We start from the raw sequence: 16445 nt of genomic DNA, 5'->3' as shown, positions 1-16445 counted from the left end.
AGTACCATTCCATCTGCCTCTGGATCACAGATGGGGATGTATTCAAATGGTTCCCAGTACTCGGCTTCAATGTTAGATAACATACTAAAAGAAATAAAATATATTCGGGAGGTGCAGGATCAACAGATGATCAAACTGGACATGATTGAACGGAATCAACAGACTAGTGTGATTCAACAACTGCAGAAGACCTACTTCAATGCCCAATTTACCAATTTCAAACAAACAAGATTATAAAGCTGTGGAAGAATTTCTTGCAGATGAAAATAATGCTTTATATATGGTAAGTTTGTTTTAATTTATTGTTTACTTCTTGATCTAAAAATTATTGCGGCATCTCCAGCCACAAGCAAAATATGTTTGAAATTATTACTTTAGACCTAAGTGCCAGGAATTACAAATTTTATAATTTCAAATAATAATGTACTTTTAGCTAATGTTATGTAATTAATGAATATACGTTTGCAGAGACGACGATTAGCGGCGATTGGTGGTTCCAGTGTCCGCAACACTGTGATGAATATATTAAAATTCTTGATTACGAACAAAGTGGCACAGCATTTCAATTGGTCTGGGAGGGACAAACACCCGTTTAAAACCACCCGAATGTTGTCCGTAATCAATGGTAAGTGTCAAAAATTATTTTGCATTTTGGCATAAATACAAATTTTTGTACACTATTTTACAGAGGCAGTCAAATTATCATACTCCGGACGAGAAAGGTCCGATTTGACAGACACAGACATTCATAACGCAGTAAAAGATTGGCTAAAATTAGCTAAGCATCGGTACCTCTATTCCAAAGAAAAAAAAATAAATGTTTAGAATTTTTATTTTAACTGTAAAATTTAGCTGCTTAAGAATGTTTTATTTTGTTTTAGGTTGTAAACGGAAAATCAAATCAAAATGGGATAACGCAACAATGTATAGTAAACAGGTAAATGTTTTGGTTGTTACGTTTGCTATTTAATTTGTCACCTTTCTGTTTGTATATTACATTGTTACGCCATTCTATATTTGTTTTGTTTTCTGCATAAGTGTTTAAATCAAGTTTTTACAGGAGTATTGTATTCATTATAAATGATTGATTTGTGATATTTCAAGGATTTGAATATATATATTTGTCAACTGTACTTTTGTTTATCATCATAGGTAACATAAGCATAAATTAACATTCAATATTATAGGGCATTTCAGTACGTATAAAATCAAAATTCTATACAGGAGTATTATTAATATTTCGTATACGTATATAATTATTTTTTGGATTATAGGTATACGACAATAGCAATAAACGTTTAATATAATTCACATATATAAGTTTATCCGCTAATTGTCATACACGTATAAACGAAGTAATAAACAACGTATTTAAAACATTTTTATTCAACTGTGAATCAACGAATTTTGAACGAGTATATTTACCAATTTTGATATATGTTTAACTTTGCTTACACATAATGTATATAAAATGGTTAGTAGTAGAGCAAAAACACACGTAGAAGTCGCGGACATTTTACGGTATATAACACGTTTTACATACACGGTATAGTGAAGGATAGTTGCGGATAGAAATAAACGAGTAATATACGGTTTTGTGTTGCTTGGGTAATAACAACATTCAAACTACATAAAACCAACAACTTATCAACACTTCAACAACATAAAACTAGCCGCCACATCACACCATCCTACTCAGACAGACTCTCGTACAGACGAGATGTTCTCAAAACAGTTGGAAAAACTGGGGTTAAAAATTAGATTCTGCAAAAGAATAATTTCTCGGGAGAGGAACAGCCCAACCCTACTGATAAGATTAATAACTGGAGACCTGACCACCTACAAAAAACTTATGAATGATCGCGCAGTGCACTTTCCTGGCAGGGTCTTCAGAATCATAGAAAGTAAACCACCAACGCCAATTCCTGTGCCATGCAGTAAGTGCAACTTATTCGACCATCGAATAGAGGACTGTAAGACTCCAACTAAATGTAAGAACTGCTTTGGACCACATTTAACAAATTTTTGTCAGTCACCGCTACCTGTCAAATGCGCCGCGTGCAACTCAGACGACCACGTTGCATGGAGTATGAAGTGTCCAAAGAGGCCCACTGCTCCCATTAACGGTATTCCAAATGTAAAAATTGACTGACTACCGAGGTGTCAGAAGTACTTACAAAAGAAAGCAGAATTCATCTGCCAATGACTACTCACGATTTTATTATTAATAAGTATAAGCATCAACTGAATAAAGCCACCAACATCAACCGTGAGGAGCTATTAAAAAAAACTGCGTAAACAGTTTGTTGATGATTTTGACATTGACACCTCGGTCGTCTTTATTGCAAATCACATGTACATATTAATGTTTGACATGCTGCTTCCTAACAAAAATTCCCCTACAGAGCCCCAAGACCAACTAAGACAAACAATTTCAAATATAGAACATTCAATTTAAAACTAGTATACGCCAACATTAACGGACTCAAAAACAAAAAAACATTTGATCTTTAATTACGTAGAGAGCAATGACATTGACTGCTGCTTGTTTGTAGAAACAAAAACAAAACTGGGACAAACTCCGACTTACAGGGACTCGCAGTACATCTGCACTAAACAATGCCAGAGGTGGTGCCACTGTTCTACTGAAACCAACACTAAAACTAGGCAAAGCAAACCCTCCTTCCTTAAATAACCCTCTAAATGACTGCCTCCACTTTACTATACCCTACCTTGACGACAAGATCCATATCTTGCTTGTATACATCCATCCTTATTCAGACATCGAACAAAACATACTGACTAAAACTTGCCTGTACAAGTATGCTATAATCATTGGAGACTTAAACTTAAACAGAAACAAGAAAATACAACTAAACAGATTTTTAGACAACTCAGACTTTATTAAAAAAACAAACCCCGCCTACTTTTCTGATGCCACAAAACCAAGACTCGACCCCAGACTTAATACTACATACAGCAAACCTGACAAATAATATAAACAATGTTAATTTGACCAACGAACTAGGCTCCGACCACTTAGCCATAACGTTTGATATTAACATACAACAAACACAACCTACATTAAATACGAAAGATAACACACAAAAATTTGACTTAAACAAAACAAACATAGAACAAGTTCAACTACAAATACATGACTACGTACAAACGCAAACGATAACACCTTCCATAGAAAACTTACAAGAACAATTGACATTGGCAGTGGAAAAGTTTTCTCCACGGGTAAAAACCACTTTCTACCAACATACCCTGCCAAAGTTTATACTGCGTCTAATCAAACGAAAAAGAGAACTATACAGACTATACACGCACACACAAGACAATGATTTAAAAAGAAAACTTAACGAACTTAACAGAAACGTCAAGACTTTAATAGACCAATACAAACAAGACAAATGGCTGCAAGCATACCAAGAAATCGAACATGACAACGGAAAAACTTACTGGCAAAAAATTAAGAAACTATCACGATACAAAAAAAACAATCCGCTGGGAACAATAGACGAAAATGACACCGAACAATACTCAGACCAAGACAAATCTAACGCATTTGCCAGGCACTTTCAGAAGGCTTTCCAGTCTACCAACCCTAACTTTGACGTCCAAAACTGGACCTTAGTAAATGACTGGTACAACAACTACTTTGACAACAGACAATACTTTTCCGTTAATCTCCAACGTTGAATACGATGAAGCACTAGCTAACTTAAAGAACACCGCACAAGGCAAGGACCAAATTAAAAGCAAATTGCTGAAAAACTTAACCCCCGAAACTCATAAACTTATACTAGACTCACTTAACAACTGCATTCGCCACAACATAATTCCGGATGCATGGAAAACGGGCATAATAATACCGATTTCAAAAAGTGAACTCGACAACACACAAACTCAAAATTACAGAACACAAACATTACATTACAAAATTACACCTATTACACTACTTCCAGTACTAAGCAAATTACTCGAACTCATCATCAAAAACAGACTTCCAGAACAGATTGGACAGCACATTCCACTATACCAGTTTGGCTTTAAACCAAAACACTCGACTATACACCCACTTTTTATTTTAACTAACAACATACAAACAACGCATCTCAACGGCAACAAAACAGCTTGTTTGTTCATGGATGTCAACAAGGCTTTTGACAGTGTCTGGCACAAAGTACTACTCTACAAACTACATAGACTTAACACACCAAAATACTTACTTTACACAATCAGAAACTTACTGGAAAATAGACAACTTCACGTTCGAATAGACTTTCTTTTGCTTTCAGTCTTGAACAGGAACTACCGCAAGGTTCGCCTCTCTCACCCCTACTACGACATACAACCATAATAAGCAGGACAAAAACCAAATTGACAAAACAGCATACATTTTACAATACGCAGACGACACTGCACTTATTGTGCACGACAAAACCACGTCAAAAGCAGTGTCAAAACTACAATTACTTACTGACAACACTATGACATGGTTCTACAGATGGAGACTAACGCCCAACGCAACTAAAAACCAACTATTACTAGCAAACTATCAAATCAAAGACGACTCTCCAACTATTACAGCGGACAATCACACAACTGATCGCACAAATGACGTAAAATACCTTGGAGTGACACTAGACCAAAAGTTAAATTTACAAAACACCTTAAAAATGCACGAACTGAAATTATTAAAAGAACGAAGCACTTTAGGTCATTAACATACAAAAACAAAGGTATTAGCACAAAAACAGCAACTAAAATTTACAAATCCATCTGTAGACCAGTTCTGGACTACGGACACATACTTAGAGCAAACGCTACTGACAAAACTAAAAAATACACACAAACCACCGAACAGATTGCTCTAAGACTAATAACTAAAATACGACATCCTGCAAACCCTCTACACAACCCATCCAACCAACTTCTCTACGAACGTACGAACATGACCAAAATAACTGACAGACTCGTACAACTCCAAAACAAATGGAAAAACAATCCACACAACTGGACTATAATTACTCCACTGTGCTTAACAAGACCAACAAGACAATCCCGTTACCTCTTTCCCGCATCCACGCTGTTGGAACTCTTCCAATAGAAGTATTATTATTATTTTTTATCTATAATTTGTAAATATTGATTAGGAATAAGATAATGTATATATAATATGAACCTGTAAACATAGGCAGAAAGACCACTTGTGGTCGATAGCCTTTTTTTCGCTGGAAAAATAAAGATTGTTTATATACAGGGTGTCCCGCGAGGTAAGGGACAAAATTTCACTACGTGTTCTTTAAGTAAATTCGAGTCGAAAATGTTCTATGAACATGGGTCCGCAAATGCTTCCTTACCAAGATATGATTTTTTTAAGTTTAATAGTTTTATTGTGTTGAAAAGTACAATAACCTCACAAAAATATTTTTTTACAAAAAAAATTAATACCTCTTGGAAAATAACTGTTTATAATAATTGTTCAAAGTGCCCATTTTCCCATTGTAAGCATAGTCTAGCCCTTTTAATAATGTGGATGAGATCCATTGTAGTTTTTGGTACAAAATCACTATTAAATTTAAAAAATCATATCTCGGTAAGGAAGCATTTGCGGACCCATGTTCATAGAACATTTTTGACTCGAATTCACCTAAAGAACACGTAGTGAAATTTTGTCCCTTACCTCGCGGGACACCCTGTATATATATATAAAAATGTGTGGAATGGTTTTTTTCAGTTCAAGGGCTGTGGTTACTTTTCTGTGGTCGCCATGAGCCAGGGGCAATGTAGCCCTTATAATTAATTTAAGTATAGGTTTAGTGTTTAGTCTTTTTTTTTCTCCAAAATAAGTAAATATATTTTTTTTATACAAAAAAAATATTAACTATAGATTTATTTTTTTAAATTGTTCTTAAACTTTATGGTTTATTAAGTGTATGGAAGTCAAAAAAAATTACATTAAAATAAGGTTGAAGTAATTCAACTAAACCACTGCATTTTTTAACTTCAAAGAAAAAAACACAAAAAACCAGAATCTGGAGTTAAAACAAGGTGTATTACAAATAATAAAAAACAAAAAGAATTGGGTTAGGTTAGGACTCAAATTTGTTTTCTCTTTTTAGTCATTAAGAAATCTTGAATAAATTTGTTCAGTTGGACAGTGCATGATGAGCGAATCATATCCTGTGAGGGTTCAAGGACGCCCCTAGACATGACGTTTCAACGTGTGCAGACAACACTTGCAAGTCTCTAACTTTACGTTGAAAAGTAAATTATTATTGTCAGTTTCAAATAAATGCTCGGTCTTGTTACCTAAAAACGCTGACGTTTCGGTGGAAAATCTACCACCGTCTTCAGAGAATCTAAAAAAGAAAGAACACAACGGCAGAATACAGAAAACAACAACTTAATAAATATTAAACCTGATAATGTTCAATTTGGAACTCTGAGAAGGGTTTTGTCAATAAAAATTGACATAAATTTTGACTTTTGTCATTCCAATAGGAAAGGTTATCTATTGTTGTAGTGAAAGGTGGGTTTTATAATGAAAACAAAATTACAAGAAATTTCAGTTTCGTTTGATATGACCAAGTGTTATCTCCTCCTCTAGAATATTTAACCAAGTTTGGTCAATATTAATAGAGGATGTAGCAACACAGGAGTCATGGTTTAATCTAATATATGCACTTTCTTTTATTTTACGTCTTTTTGAAAAAGTTTCTTTGTCTATGATACTACATTCATTCCATTTGACTCTATGATCATTATCAAACGCGTGTTGGCATATATTAGATTTGTGAAAGTCTCCAGTTCTTAAATAATTTTGTTGTTCTTTAATACGCTTTTTTAAAGGTCTGGAGGTTTCACCAATATAAAATTGATTGCATTCGCAAGGAATTTTATATATCACGTTTCTTGTAGATTCATTTTCATTGTGAGGTTTTGTTTTAGTTAAGTGTGATCTTAATGTGTTTTGAGTTCTAAATATTGTTCTGATGTTATATTTTTTAGCTATTTGTTTGATTTTGTCAGAAATACCTGGAATGTAAGGAATAAAAAGGTTAGTAAAAGGTAAAATTTGATTTTGATTTCCAGATTGTTTTGGATATTCTAAATCCCTAAAACATTTATTAATAAATGTTTCAGGATAGTCATTTTCTTTTAGAACATTTTTAATGAATAATTTTTCTTTATTAAATTGTTCATTATTGCAAATAATTTTGGCTCTATCAAATACATTTTTTACAATACCTTTTTTTACCATTATTGGATGATTGGATTTGTAGTTTAAATATCTATTTGTGTGGGTTGGTTTTCTGTATACTTTTGTTTCAAATTTGTTTATGTCTTTTTTGATTAGAATGTCTAAGAATGGAAGTTCGTTATTTTGTTCAGTTTCTGTTGTAAATTTGATTGTGGGTTCTATTGAGTTTATGTGAGTTAGAAACTGTTTGAGATGATCATTACCGAATGAATATATTGTGAAAACATCATCAATATATCTCCACCAGATTGTTGGTTTATAATTAAAATTATTAATGATATTTTCTTCGAAATGTTCCATAAAAATATTACTTAATATTGGAGACAATGGAGAACCCATTGCCATTCCAGAATTTTGTTGGTAATAATCATCTCCATATTGGAAGAATGTTTTTTTAACACAAATTGTTAAAAGTTCTAAAATAGTGTTTACGCTTAAGCTTGTACGTTCCGCAAGACTTGACTCATTTTGCAATTTAGATCTAACAATTGAAAGAGTTTTGTCAACTGGGACGTTTGTGAATAAACTTACAACATCAAAACTTACCAGAATATGATTTGGATTAATGTCGATATGTTTGAGTTTTTCAAGAAAGTGAGGAGAGTTTTTTATGTAAGAATCTGTGTTACCTACTAAAGGATTTAAAATGTTTAGCAAGAAGCGAGCTAATGAGTGAGTAGGCGAATTTATACTACTCACAATTGGCCTTAATGGCATGTTATTTTTAAGAATTTTAGGAACACCATAAAAATGTGGTGCGTTACCTTTGTCTGCTGGAAGTATTTTTATGTTGTTGTCTTTTTTGAGAGAGTATAATGCTTGTTGTTCAGGTTTGGATAGGTTTTGTTTGATTTTGTGTTGTTTTTCTAAGATAAGTTTTGATCTTATTTTAAATTCTTGTTGATGTTCTTCTGGCAAATTTTGAGTTGTCTCTTCAATTTCAGAAATAATATCAAGTTTGGGAATGTGTTGTGGTGTAATGGCAAAGTTTAAACCTTTTGAAAGAACAAGTTTTTCGCTATCAGATAAATTTTTGCTAGAAACATTTATTACAGTTCTTTGTTGAAGATTATTGACCTGATTGTGACTATTTACAAGTTGTATATGTATTTTTTCTTCCTTTAAATTATTAAATTTATTGATATGAATTTGTTTTTGCTTATTACAATTTATATGATAGCTATTCAGAATACATTGCCACATATGATTAAAATCATTAAATGAGACTTTTGACTGAAGGTCATTCTTAATAAAGTTAATATCATTTTTCAAAACAAATATATGATGTCTGTGGAATTGTATTCTGTCTCTTATTAAAGATTTGCTCGTTCTTTCTAGAATACGTATTATTCTGTTATTGTAATAAGATGCTCTGAGTCTTAGACCTTTTGGAATGATATCATTGTTTCTGCATTTACATAAAAATGTTAAACCGTTCTCAGAATGTGTAAGTTGTATAAATTTGTGTTCTAAATTTCGAAATATAGAAAAAATATGAGGCCCATACCTTTGTTGGAGATATGTTCTATATGTTTGTTGAGACGAGTTACTCATTTTTTCTTTGTTTATTGGGTCTTCTGTCTCACACAAAAAAGGTTTGTTGGGAAAATGGAATGTTGCACTATTTTCAACTAAGTTGAAAATAACATTAACCTAGTCGTCCCAACACAAGACCACTGACTTAGGCTCGGTCTTGTTACCTAAAAACGCTGACGTTTCGGTGGAAAATCTACCACAATCTAAAAAAATCTAAAAAAATCTAAAAAAGAAAGAACACAACGGCAGAACACAGAAAACAACAACTTAATAAATATTAAACCTGATAATGTTCAATTTGGAACTCTGAGAAGGGTTTTGTCAATAAAAATTGACATAAATTTTGACTTTTGTCATTCCAATAGGAAAGGTTATCTATTGTTGTAGTGAAAGGTGGGTTTTGTAATGAAAACAAAATTACAAGAAATTTCGTTTTTTTTTTTTTTTTTTTTTTTAATGTTCTAAAAGAAAATGACTATCCTGAAACATTTAAAAAACCAAGATGGCGAGCGCGGCGGTCGCAAGTAACGTTCGTCTCCAAAAAACAACTAATCCTACCGCAATAAACTGTTTTTATTGTTTAAAAAGTGTATCAAACAGTCCAATTGAGTGCCAAAAATGTAAGGAAACATACCATCCTTCGTGTTTTAAACGAGCACAAGAAAAGAAAAGCTCAACATGCCGACATGAAGAGTACACAGCCTTAGCAGATATGGCTCCTGCGAACGAGCCATCCGACCGGGAAGCACTTCTTCAAAGAATTATCCAAGAACTGGAGGATAAAAATAGCCTGTTAGCTGAAAACTGTGAGCTTCTTAAAGAGAAAATAGGTTTTCTTGAAGAAAAACTCAAAAAGCCAGGTTATGGGTCTAACTTCGGTGTCAACACTGTCAACTCTCAACGGGAAAGTCGAACCACATCAGTAGTTCAAATGAACGAAACAACAGCTGACAATCAACAAAGACCACCAGTATAGAAGAACAACCACAACGACAACATAACCACACACTCATTGGACCTAAATAAACAGCACCTTCTTAAAAACGAACAAGTCCACAATAAAAAAACCCAAATAATAAGCCCTGCTGCTGTTCAACAGGCAGTGGAATATGCAACCACAGCAAATCAAAACAACACTGACGGTAAAAACGGCGAATGGCAGTCCCAGCACCGCAGACGATACAGAAACCAAAATAGCACCCCAAAACAAAAAACCCTAGGAACTTCAGAAGCCTCAAATAACTTTATGGGCGTTCAAAAAAAAGTTTGGATTTACCTATACAGAGCACAGAGATCTGTTAGCTCCGCTCAGGTACAAGAATTCGTTACAAAAAAGCCTGGATATGAATCGCTTAGCATTCAAGTCACCGAACTCCCTACTGATGAAACAAAAAACAAATGTTTTCTTGTTACAGCACCATTTTCACAGAAAGAAGACATGTATAGCCCAACTTTCTGGCCCAGAGATGTTGGTATCAAAAGATACGATTTTCGCATTCAAGCAAATTATAAGAACCAAAAGACGCCACATTTTTAATATGCACACCTAGCAACAAACCAGACTCACCTATCTCAGGAAAACAAGGGCCGCCAATGGAAACTGGGAGAAGTACAATGGAAGACTTCAACATGATGTTTCTGAATATCAGAAGCCTATCAAAAAAACTCGATGAACTGGAACTACAAATTCAAGGTAGGAATGTTGATGCTATCCTGCTATGTGAACACTGGCTAACTGAATCTGCAATGGACAGCTGCAAATTACCACAGTATAACTTATCTGGATACTTCTGCCGATCACAATCAGGAGGAGGTGGGACCCTAATCTATACAAAAAGTAACTATGTCACAAAAAAAATCATGCATTTGAACAACTTGTCTATTGATAGACATTGTGAAATCACAGGCGTTGAGGTTATAAATGTAAATATTGTCATTGTATGCATTTATAGATCGCCGAGTGGCCAACTAGATCTTTTATTCCAAACTCTCGACAAAATTCTTGAACTCCTCAATCAGAAAAATAAAAAGATTTTCATTTATGGGGATTTCAACATAGATTTGCTCTTAACAGATCAGGCCACACTGGAATTCTCACAATTATTGAACTCTTATGGCCTTAAATACTTAGTGAATAAACCAACAAGAATCTCAAAAATATCAAAAAGTAGTTGTCTGGATAACTGTATCACTAATGCTTCAATAGAGTCTAACTGGTCTCTATGGGACACATACATGTCTGATCACATGGCTATCACTAACACTTACAGATATAAAAAAAAAGACATTACTAATAACCGCACATCCGTAAAAGTTTTCAGACCCTTTTGCACAGAAAATGTAGCATTATGTGTTACCACCCTAAAAAACACTGACTGGGCGTCACTCCTAGATCAACCTGATATAGATTCTACTTTCAATGTTTTCCTGGACATTTTCCTTAGAATATTTGAGAGCAGCTTTCCTCTAAAATCAAAGACATATCATTGTAGCAACAAGAATAAGAACTGGTTCAACAATGAACTTAAAGCACACAGAGACTCCCTAAACTTACTCACCACTTTTGACAAACAAAATCCAAATGTCAACCTGACACAAGTGATAAAACAACAAAAACACCTATACAGGTCCAAAATAAATCAAGCAAAAATTAAATTTTTCACTAGCAAAATTGAAAACAACACCAATAAACCAAAAGTAATCTGGAACATAATCAATGATTCCAAAATCAAAGACAACACCAACATACAAACCACACTCTCCCCAAATGAACTTAACACGTTTTTTGCCAATATATCGGACACTATTTCAACCAATCTTCAGAGGTCTGGGGCTGATCCCACACACATCACCTCAAAAATCATACACAACAATCATACCCTATTCTTAGCACCTGAGTCTCCTACAAGTGTTATGACAATCGTGAAGAGCTTAAGCGACAGCACAGCTAAAGATTTATTTGGCCTCAGTAACAAAATTCTAAAGCAGCTCTCTGAAGGTCTCGCGCTGCCCCTCTCCATTATCATAAACAAATGTTACATCTCTGGCAGTTTCCCCAGTAAACTAAAAACTAGTAGAGTAATCCCCATCTTCAAAAAAGGTGAAGAAAACGACCCAAGTAACCACAGACCTATTTCCTTAGTCCCGGTTCTATCTAAGCCCATCGAAATCAGCCTAAACAATCGCCTGACCGCTTTCCTGGAGAGAAGTAATCTCCTCTCGGCGCGTCAGTTTGGCTTTCGGAAAAAAAGATCCACTGCGGACGCGTTGAGGGCTCTGGTGGGCCACATAGTTGAGCGGTTCGAGGGGGGGGATTCTGTGTTGGCGATCTTCTGCGACCTCTCCAAGGCGTTTGACTGTGTGTCACACCGGATCCTACTTAGCAAACTTGTATACTATGGCATTAGGGGTAACTCGCTACAACTGATTCAGTCATACCTTTCAGACCGCTTCCAGCTGGTCGATATCGCGGGCAGCAGGTCGGAGGCTCTCCGTGTACACGCAGGTGTCCCGCAGGGGTCTATACTCGGACCCCTATTATTCATCTTGTATGTAAATGAACTACCTTCTCATCTCTCGAATCTGACATCGGTTCAATATGCAGATGACACAACCCTTCTTGATCATCATTGTAACACTGCTCAGCTCCACGTGGAAGCTGCCGCCACTCTTAAGAAACTAAACACCTATTTTGCAGACATCAATCTATGCCTCAACCTCGAAAAAACAGAAACTGTCATATTCTCCTTGAAAGAAAAAGATCAAGGTAAATCTTTCAAATTTTTAGGAGTAATCCTTGACAGCAGGTTGACCTGGAAACACCACACCACCCAATTGACCAAAAGCCTATCTTCGACCCTATTTCTCCTCCGCAGAATCTCACAAACCACTCCAATGGAAGTCTCCCGCACAGCATACATGGGTCTTTTCCAGTCTAAACTATCATATGGCCTATTATTCTGGGGAAATTCGACAGACTGGCAAAAGGTGTTTCTATTACAAAAAAAAGGCATAAGAATTATGGGCAAACTAGGGTCCTTGGACAGCTGCAGAGCTTTTTTTCAAGATCTCCGAATCCTAACCTTACCAGGCCTATACATATACCAGTGTTTGGCATATGTGAAATCCACAATATCAGAATTTGCAACAGTAAGCAGCAGACATCATTATACCACAAGACACGGTGAAAACTTATTAACACAAAGACACAGACTTACCTTAACCGACAAGAGCTATATCAACAACAGCATTAAACTGTACAACTTCCTCCCCAATGAATTAAAAACTTTGCCCTATGCTACATTTAAAACAAAAATAAAACAATTACTTTTAGATCTGTGTCCTTACTCCCTAGATGAATTTTATGTTAGCAATAGTTACACCATATAGGTGATGTTATAGTTGGTTATAGTTATGCTGTATATTGTGTAATCTGTAAAGTATGTGTACCTTGACAATGCTGAACACTGGGTGTGTATTTGAGCAAATAAAGAATTTATTATTATTATTATTATTATATTATTTATTAATAAATGTTTTAGGGATTTAGAACATCCAAAACAATCTGGAAATCAAAATCAAATTTTACCTTTTACTAACCTTTTTATTCCTTACATTCCAGGTATTTCTGACAAAATCAAACGAATAGCTAAAAAATATAACATCAGAACAATATTTAGAACTTAAAACACATTAAGATCACACTTAACTAAAACAAAACCTCACAATGAAAATGAATCTACAAGAAACGTGATATATAAAATTCCTTGCGAATGCAATCAATTTTATATTGGTGAAACCTCCAGACCTTTAAAAAAACGTATTAAAGAACACCAAAATTATTTAAGAACTGGAGACTTTCACAAATCTAATATATGCCAACACGCGTTTGATAATGATCATAGAGTCAAATGGAATGAATGTAGTATCATAGACAAAGAAACTTTTTCAAAAAGACGTAAAATAAAAGAAAGTGCATATATTAGATTAAACCATGACTCCTGTGTTGCTACATCCTCTATTAATATTGACCAAACTTGGTTAAATATTCTAGAGGAGGAGATAACACTTGGTCATATCAAACGAAACTGAAATTTCTTGTAATTTTGTTTTCATTATAAAACCCACCTTTCACTACAACAATAGATAACCTTTCCTATTGGAATGACAAAAGTCAAAATTTATGTCAATTTTTATTGACAAAACCCTTCTCAGAGTTCCAAATTGAACATTATCAGGTTTAATATTTATTAAGTTGTTGTTTTCTGTGTTCTGCCGTTGTGTTCTTTCTTTTTTAGATTCTCTGAAGACGGTGGTAGATTTTCCACCGAAACGTCAGCGTTTTTAGGTAACAAGACCGAGCCTAAGTCAGTGGTCTTGTGTTGGGACGACTAGGTTAATGTTATTTTCAACTTAGTTGAAAATAGTGCGAAATTCCATTTTCCCAACAAACCTTTTTTGTGTGAGACAGAAGACCCAATAAATAAAGAAAAAATGAGTAACTCGTCTCAACAAACATATAGAACATATCTCCAAATGCTTTTAAGTTTTAACTCTAAGGTACTCAGTTTAAAATACAACCTCTGTACTTCATCCTTAATCCACACCTTAATGGTCAGATGTAAGGCTTTTTTGGAAGACGCAGATGTGGAGTTGCTTCGGAAACGTAATTTGGCGTCAAACCCCTTCTAAGGCACTCGCTGTTGAACCAAATGTCCAAGCGGATAATTTACTTTTTCCACCACCTCACATTTAATTAACCCTCACTCTTAAAAAATGTTTAAACAAAATACTTGGTTTATTTTTATTACCTCCGCTCATTTAATTCACCGTACGTCCTTTATAAGGGTTGGCCTTTTAAAGTTCTCTTCAGAACATTATAGCTACTTGTATACCAAGACGATTTACCTAAAAGAAACCCCTGCTACACTTAATTATCAAGCCCCAATTAAGTTTATTAACTTATCTTTGCATCTTTGACTTAATCCTAGAATGATGCACAATAATTACTTAATAATTACTATAATACATTTTTAATTATTTAATTGTATTTTATATTTCTACAGTAGTTATAGCAAGAGCAGGCTAGACTGGAGAACAAACGGTAGAAAGCGTAAAGTGAATACGCGCGACCACTGGTGGAAAAACGAACAGCCGATTTCGTTTCCGAAAATCGTTGCTAACATGTCTCCGGTAAGTCCCTACCATTATTTTGACAAGGTAATTTTCTAAAAAAGATATGTGGATGACATAATTTGTATTTTCAATGGCACTACGGTTGAACTGCAAGATTTCTTTAACTACATCAATAATTTGCATGGTTTGATAGTTTACCATTGGGCTATCAAATATTTTACCTTTTCTTGACATTCTCTTTTACAGATCAGTTGACCCCATAGAATTTTCAATCTACCACAAACTAACCAGCACTGAGTTTTTAATACCCTACAACTCCAATCATCCTTTTAACCAGAAAATTCACGACTAGCGTCACGTCTTGACGTTAATTCAACCTATTTGCCTGGGATCTCGTTTCAGCGTGCAAATAAAATACAGTTAACTCTACCATCAAGTTCTATTAAATAAGTACCTTAACCTAACAACTCCTAACTTACTAACTAATAAAATAACCGGCTTCCTAACCCAACGAAAACGTTGCTAACTCCCAATAGGATCATAATAAACCAGCCGTAAATCAATACACAACATAAAAGTACAATAAACATACTTACATCTCTATTGAAGACAGAATCTTGGAGAGAGGCTTGTCACTTGGAACGCGTTCACGAATAACTTTACTTGAGAGTTACGGACATGTCTAATAGACATTTGCGGTTCGGTCACTGACGTGGTGCACAAACTGGACTGACTGGAATGAACTGAACCCCTCTCTAGGGTACAACTTCCTTTTTATAGCATTTGTAACCTTATTTTGCCTAATATAATAAGGAATGCAAACGGCAGCTTTTCATCTGGTGAGCACTATGGGTTCGAAGGCAATTTTCTAAAATGTCTCTATTTGCTTTTCAATAATAATTATAGTAAAAAGAAAAAAAATTTAAAATGGGCGCCACGCAGTTTTGATGAAGATGAAACTGCGAAAATAAATGAAAAGGAAATATCTTATGAACGGGTATTCAAGCAACTAGTGAACACTAAATAAACACAAATTAATATTCCCCTTATAAAATCACTTTACTGGGTTTGTTTAACATACCATGTTGTTATTACAGTTCAATAGATGAGTAGTTTATAATAAATAATGTAAATAGCAGGTAAATCATTATTCGGTGTTAAAACGTTGAGATAGCGTATATTTATAATTGACAAATGGTATCACCCTATAGTCAACTATAGTTCACATTTATGTAATTGCTATTAGAAGATAAACCAACCTTTGTTATGTTTCGCCCATCGGAAGTATCAAAGTGATTTAAAGTTTTAATTGTGAGCAAACTTTAATAAAGGGAAGCTTTGTTATGTATTTTTTTTTGAATCTGAGTTTAGTGGTTTGTTTGTGAAAACGGTGAATGAAATAAAAATAAAGAATTGGAGTGAACTGGCCTTAATACACAAGCTTGAACCTGGTGTCTTCGAAGGTTCTTGAAGTTCTATTTCATCCGAAGGTCTCTGC

General features: G+C 34.5%; 1 long non-coding RNA gene across 1 annotated transcript in view; it reads left to right on the top strand.

Moving 5' to 3' along the window:
• Window positions 1-8779: 8779 nt before the first annotated feature.
• LOC145736753 (uncharacterized) overlaps window positions 8780-16445 on the top strand; it is a 63416-nt gene continuing 55750 nt past the window's right edge. Inside the window, exon 1 of the long non-coding RNA XR_014180093.1 lies at window positions 8780-9164. This is a non-coding gene — a long non-coding RNA (uncharacterized LOC145736753). The remainder of the gene's footprint in view (window positions 9165-16445) is intronic.

This window comes from Ips typographus, linkage group LG12 (genome assembly GCF_016097725.1).
Source record: "Ips typographus isolate SLU linkage group LG12, UJ_Ityp_2.0, whole genome shotgun sequence".
Lineage (NCBI taxonomy): Eukaryota > Metazoa > Arthropoda > Insecta > Coleoptera > Curculionidae > Ips > Ips typographus.
This window is presented reverse-complemented; position numbering and strand designations above follow the sequence as displayed.